The 5,391-nt window shown below is 38.8% G+C and overlaps 1 pseudogene; it reads right to left on the reverse strand.

Annotated features, from left to right (window-relative positions):
• Positions 1-2,296: 2,296 nt before the first annotated feature.
• LOC115299371 lies at positions 2,297-3,344 on the reverse strand (annotated as a pseudogene).
• Positions 3,345-5,391: the final 2,047 nt, after the last annotated feature.

The raw sequence follows: 5,391 nt of genomic DNA on the forward strand, positions 1-5,391 counted from the left end.
GATACATTGTACTCCACAAAGTTCATTTTGCATATGTCCTTTTACAGAAATATGGATTCATCATCTCTAACATATTCTCTAAATTTAGTGAAAATCCTTTTGACTTGTTTTTTTGAGGGATGTAATCGCAGACAGAAATTTTATCTTACTTGGTTTAATTAACCAATTAAACAAATGTAGTCTGAGTACCTACACTTCTGTGGATTCATGGAGTGACTAGTGTGAAGAATAAAATTTAATCAGTGAAAAGAATTGCAGTTGTCAGGAGATGATATTTGAGTTTCAGTGTGAAAGATAAGAAAACCAAACATGAGGCTAGAGCAGAAGAGCTGATGCAACGTCTTAAGGTGGGAGTGAACTTGCTCTCTGGTTCCATTGAAAAAGAAAAAGAAGGGCGTCCGGGTGGCTCAGCTGATAAAGCGTCCGACTCTTGATTTCTGCTCAGGTTATGATTTCACAACCATGATCTCAGGGTTGTGAGATCGAGCCCCATTTGGGCTCTGTACCGGGCATTGAGTCTTATCCCCACTCACCCCTACCCTTGGGAAAAAAAGGGTTTCTTTAGGAATTATTTCCCACAAACCCGGGTTCAGAGTAAGGAATCCTCTTGTGTGACTCCCCAAACACTAAACCAATGAATCATTTAAAAGTGGTTATGGTTGACAATGCCCTGGGCACCTAGCGGAAGTAAAACTTAAGTTTTCTCTGTGCAGAGAGGTCTCAAATACTGTCACAGTTACGTTCCCCGAAACACAAAAGGAAACAAGCCACCATCACTGAGAGACAGCAGAAACCATAGTCTACAGAATCAGAGGCTGAAAGACAGCAAAGTACTAGGATGATCAGAATCAGAATTTAAAATGAGCATGTTTAACATCTTTAGAAAAATAAGAGATAGTATTTAATGCTTCTCTTTACCAACAGAATGTATGTATTGAACACTTATTTATGTGCTAGGCAATTTCCTAAGGGCAGATCTTAAATTTCATACATCTTAGAAGGTCTCTATTTATGCTCATTAATTGTTCCAAGTACGCAGCCACAGCTCTGGAATACTTGTGTCTCTGTATCCCTCTCTCCTAGGATTGCATTTAAGGTTAATTTACGTTATTTTTCGAAATGTATGTACTCTATCATGTGGTTCCATGTCATGGAGTGCGTTGCAGTCTACCTTTCAAGGGTGTCCCTGTTTTCTACTCCGCTTGTGACCTAAAATGAAAGAATGCACTGGGCTTGCGCATTGCACAGATTTGAGAAATCATAACCAATTCAGTGGCACAATGCATGCAACAAACAAAATCTATGAGCGAGAATTATAAAGGGTTTGAATTATTTGGAGAGTTAAAAGAAAGGGCCCTAACACACACACACACACACACACACACACACACACACACACACACAAGAAAAAGGGAGAAAGAACATTACTACATTAACATCTGAATTTAGCTCTTTCATGATTACTATAAGTGATTTTACTCAATCTATCCTAGAAATGACTAAAAGTGATCTGGTGGCATTGATTATAATAAAATAAAAGTGTTTTAAATTATGGATGAGATAGCTTGATCAGATGTAAAAATCTTATTTTTTTTGAGAGATATAATGGCCACGTTTTTGGAGATTCTTAAAAAAGAAATGATGGGATTCCTGTATTTTTGAAACTGTAAAACTTCCTTCGCTGGCTAAGCGAAGCTCTGCTTAACAAAAGAGAGAAGCATATGAATGATCCTTTAAACATGGTTTTCAGAATTCTGGTTTTATGATATTATCTCACTTAAGCAATCCCTTCCTAAATTCTCTGGCTATAATCTGGGTTAAAATAAATTGTGTGCTTGTATATATACGTGTGTGTTTGTTCTTACATATATCCACATACATTTGTTTTTATTTTTTGTTTTTATTTTTTATTTTTTGAAAAGTTAAAAATTCCTTAATTTTTTTTTCCTGGTACCACTACCACAATTTACAGGGCAATATATCTGATGTAATGAAAAGAAAAAGAAAAAGATAAAGCTACAACAGATAAAAGACCTCAGGAATGTACATCTAATTGACACTACACTGCATTAATCAATAGCTGCACTTTTTGCAAACTGTGGCGGTGACAGTCCTGAACAAGAAGAAGAAGGGTTTCCTGTTTAAGCTGCAGGAACTTTTCTGACTATGGATCATCGTTCCTTCTTGGGCAGATGTTTACAGTTGCTCTACTGCATCTGGAACAACTGTCTCAAAGTAACCTGCAGCTTTCCTGACAACTCCTCGCTCTCTCTCCTACTAAGAACTGTAGCTTTTTTCTTCTGAAAATTTTTAGAATCTTCTGCTACCAGATCCACCTCTTCCACCACCAGATCCATAACCACCACCGTAGGGACTGCCCGAGCTTCTTCCACCAAAACTGTCCCCCTTCATGGGTCCATAATTTGATTGCTGTTGTCCACTATAGTTCCGAAAATCACTATAGTTCCCACCACCACCATAGTTACCTCCAAAATCTCCTCCTTCATTGTAACCGTCGTATCCTCCACCACCGCCACCATAGCCTCCTCTACTCCTATAACCAGGACCACCACCACCATAGTTGCCACCATCACCTCCAAATCCATTATATCCACCATCACCTCCTCCATAACTACCTCTGCTTCCACCACCTCCATCACCACAGCCTCCTCTTCCACCAAAGTTTCCACCGCAGCCAAAGTTACCACCACCTCCAAAGTTTCCTCCACAACCCATAAAGTAGCCAGATCCACCTCCATGACCTCTTTGTGATCTGGCAGACTGCATTTCTTGTTTAGAAAGGGCCTTTTTCACTTCACAATTATGCCCATTAATAGTGTGGTATTTCTGAACAACAATTTTATCAACTGTATCATGAATATCAAAGGTTACAAAAGCAAATCCTCTCTTTTTTCCACTCTGCCTGTCCTCCATTACCTCTATGGTTTCAATCTTGCCATACTTTTCAATGTAGTCTCTCAATCTCAAATTATATTCTTCTGTATATTCTTTAATACTGCCAACGAAAATTTTCTTCACAGTTAGATGGGCGCCAGGCTTGACAGAATCCTCTCTAGAAACAGCTCTCTTTGGTTCCACTACACGCCCGTCAGCCTTGTGTGGTCGAGCACACATTACTGCAACCACCTCTTCTGCACAAGAGAAAGTCACAAAACCAAAACCCCTGGAACGTTTTGTTTGGGGGTCTCTCGTTACCACACAATCTGTAAGTGTGCCCCGTTTTCAAAATGTTCTTTTAAACTATCATCTGTAGTTTCAAAGCTCAAACCACCAATAAACAGTTTTCTCAACTGTTCTGGTTCCTTTGGATCATGGCCCTCCATTTTGAGACTGAACTCACCTCTTCCAACTCGAGTTCAATATCTACATTTGTTTTTAAAGAGAGTAACATAAAAGCATATGTACTCTTCCCTTTTTGATAGGACCAGCTAATTATAATAGGAATAGTAAGAATAACAATAGAAATCCACCATTCCAGTTTAAAAAAAAGGTGATGGAAGAGCATGAAACTTTCATCATATTAATAACAAAAATATTTAACCACAATTTTAGTAGTGCTTTATCTTATAACAAGCCCTATTTGCCTTTGAGTCCCACAACCGTGTTTAACAGATACTTTGTATCCTGTCCTAATTAGAGATTATTTGGTCACAAGAGACCTGACTTACTCAAGTAGATTAAGTAAAGGAAGATTTATTACAAGGAGGAAGGAAATCTAACAAAACTGAAATCCAGGGTGAAGACTGAAATGCAACAGGAAAGCCCAAGCCTCTCTCCACTGCTTTGCATGGCTTTTCTCTCTCTCACCCCCACCTCCCCTCTCCCTCCACTTTGTCCCTTTCCTGAATTTTACCTCTGACGGTTCTAGTGAATTACTAGAAGCTTTTGTACTCCAATTTAAAATGCCTAGCAGTAAACAGGATGGGTGGGAGTGAGGAAAAGAGAAAGTGAAATCTCCTATAAGGATGAAATGGAACAAGCAGAGGTGCGGCCAGGAGTTCAGTAGTTCCGTAAGGGCAACTCACGGGAGAGGGGGTGACCTCAGGGGCTGGACCTCCAACCCCAAGTGTGTCAAAATATATTCCCTTTACAGATGAGGAAATAAGGCTCTGTTTTCTTTACTACCCAGCATCTTACTGAAGACTGAAACCCCTCAGTGTGGCAATTTGAAATAAAAGCAATAGTAATCATTAAAATACATGCGGCAAAGTTGATCTATGTGCTTAGGACTACTTTGATACTCTCTGAAGTATTAAATTTTTTCAAAAGGTATTTTTCTCATTTTTTTGTGCATCTGTTTTCTTATTCTCTAAACACATATAACTAGGACACAGACAAATTCTTTACCACTCAGAAGAAAATTCCATGCCAGGCTGAAGGTTAAAGAATACAGGGACTGACATTGAAGGCCTTTGCAGTTTTATGAACATAAACTTGATCTTGTAAGGGCTTTGATGAATTAGGAGACATTCTTCCTGGTGACGTATAATAAACTGGGGCTTTTTGTTTTCTTATATGTAATGCCCAGAAAAGCATATTTACTTAGGAGATATAGCATGCTTGTAATGCATTCTAAAGGCATTCAAACACAGATTTATTTCTTTGCATTATATGAAAGTTGAAGGGTAATTTTTGTTGCTTAGATAACAGAAAACAGGTTTCTGCAAATAACCTGCAATTTGGCAACTTGAATGACAAAAGGTGAGACTTACCCTTGTATGATGACCCCAAGCCTTCCGAAGGTCCTGGTCCAGCTCACTTATCAGTTTTCAACAGTGGGGCTCTTGGAGTAAAGTGGACGGGGGTAGACGATGCTGGCTCTTCCTTGCTTTCCCAATCTGCCCAGTCAGCAGACAGTCCTAGGCCACGCCCAAGAGTGAGAGGGGACAGGGGTACCATTTGTTGTCTCAGCCTCTATTACGTCTCAGTGCCTCTCCCAGAGTAACTGCTTAATTATTATTTATTAAAGTAATGAATTAATTTTTCGCCTTAAGATTTCATCTGAAATCAGACATTTAATTGGAAATTCCCATCACTGGAAAGCATTCAAATTAGGCACGGTAGTCCAGGTTGAAAATAAATTGTAAGATGAACTGTAAACTAACCCAGAGTGAACACAATTCTGAGTGACTCAGAAATCATCCAATATTCACCATGGCCATTTCCCTGGGATATTCTGGAAACCAGGAAATTCTTCCATGCTCCATTAAGGGTGAAATAATTCTAAGCCAATATTACTTATATTTGGCCAGAATATAGGGTATAGAGTATAGAACAAAATAGGTTTGACTTTGTCTCTCTGTTCTTATTCTCCTTTCTCTTCATTTCCATTCCTTCACAAAATATTTAATAATGTCGAGTATGTTGTTT

Source organism: Suricata suricatta, chromosome 8 (assembly GCF_006229205.1).
Source record: "Suricata suricatta isolate VVHF042 chromosome 8, meerkat_22Aug2017_6uvM2_HiC, whole genome shotgun sequence".
NCBI lineage: Eukaryota > Metazoa > Chordata > Mammalia > Carnivora > Herpestidae > Suricata > Suricata suricatta.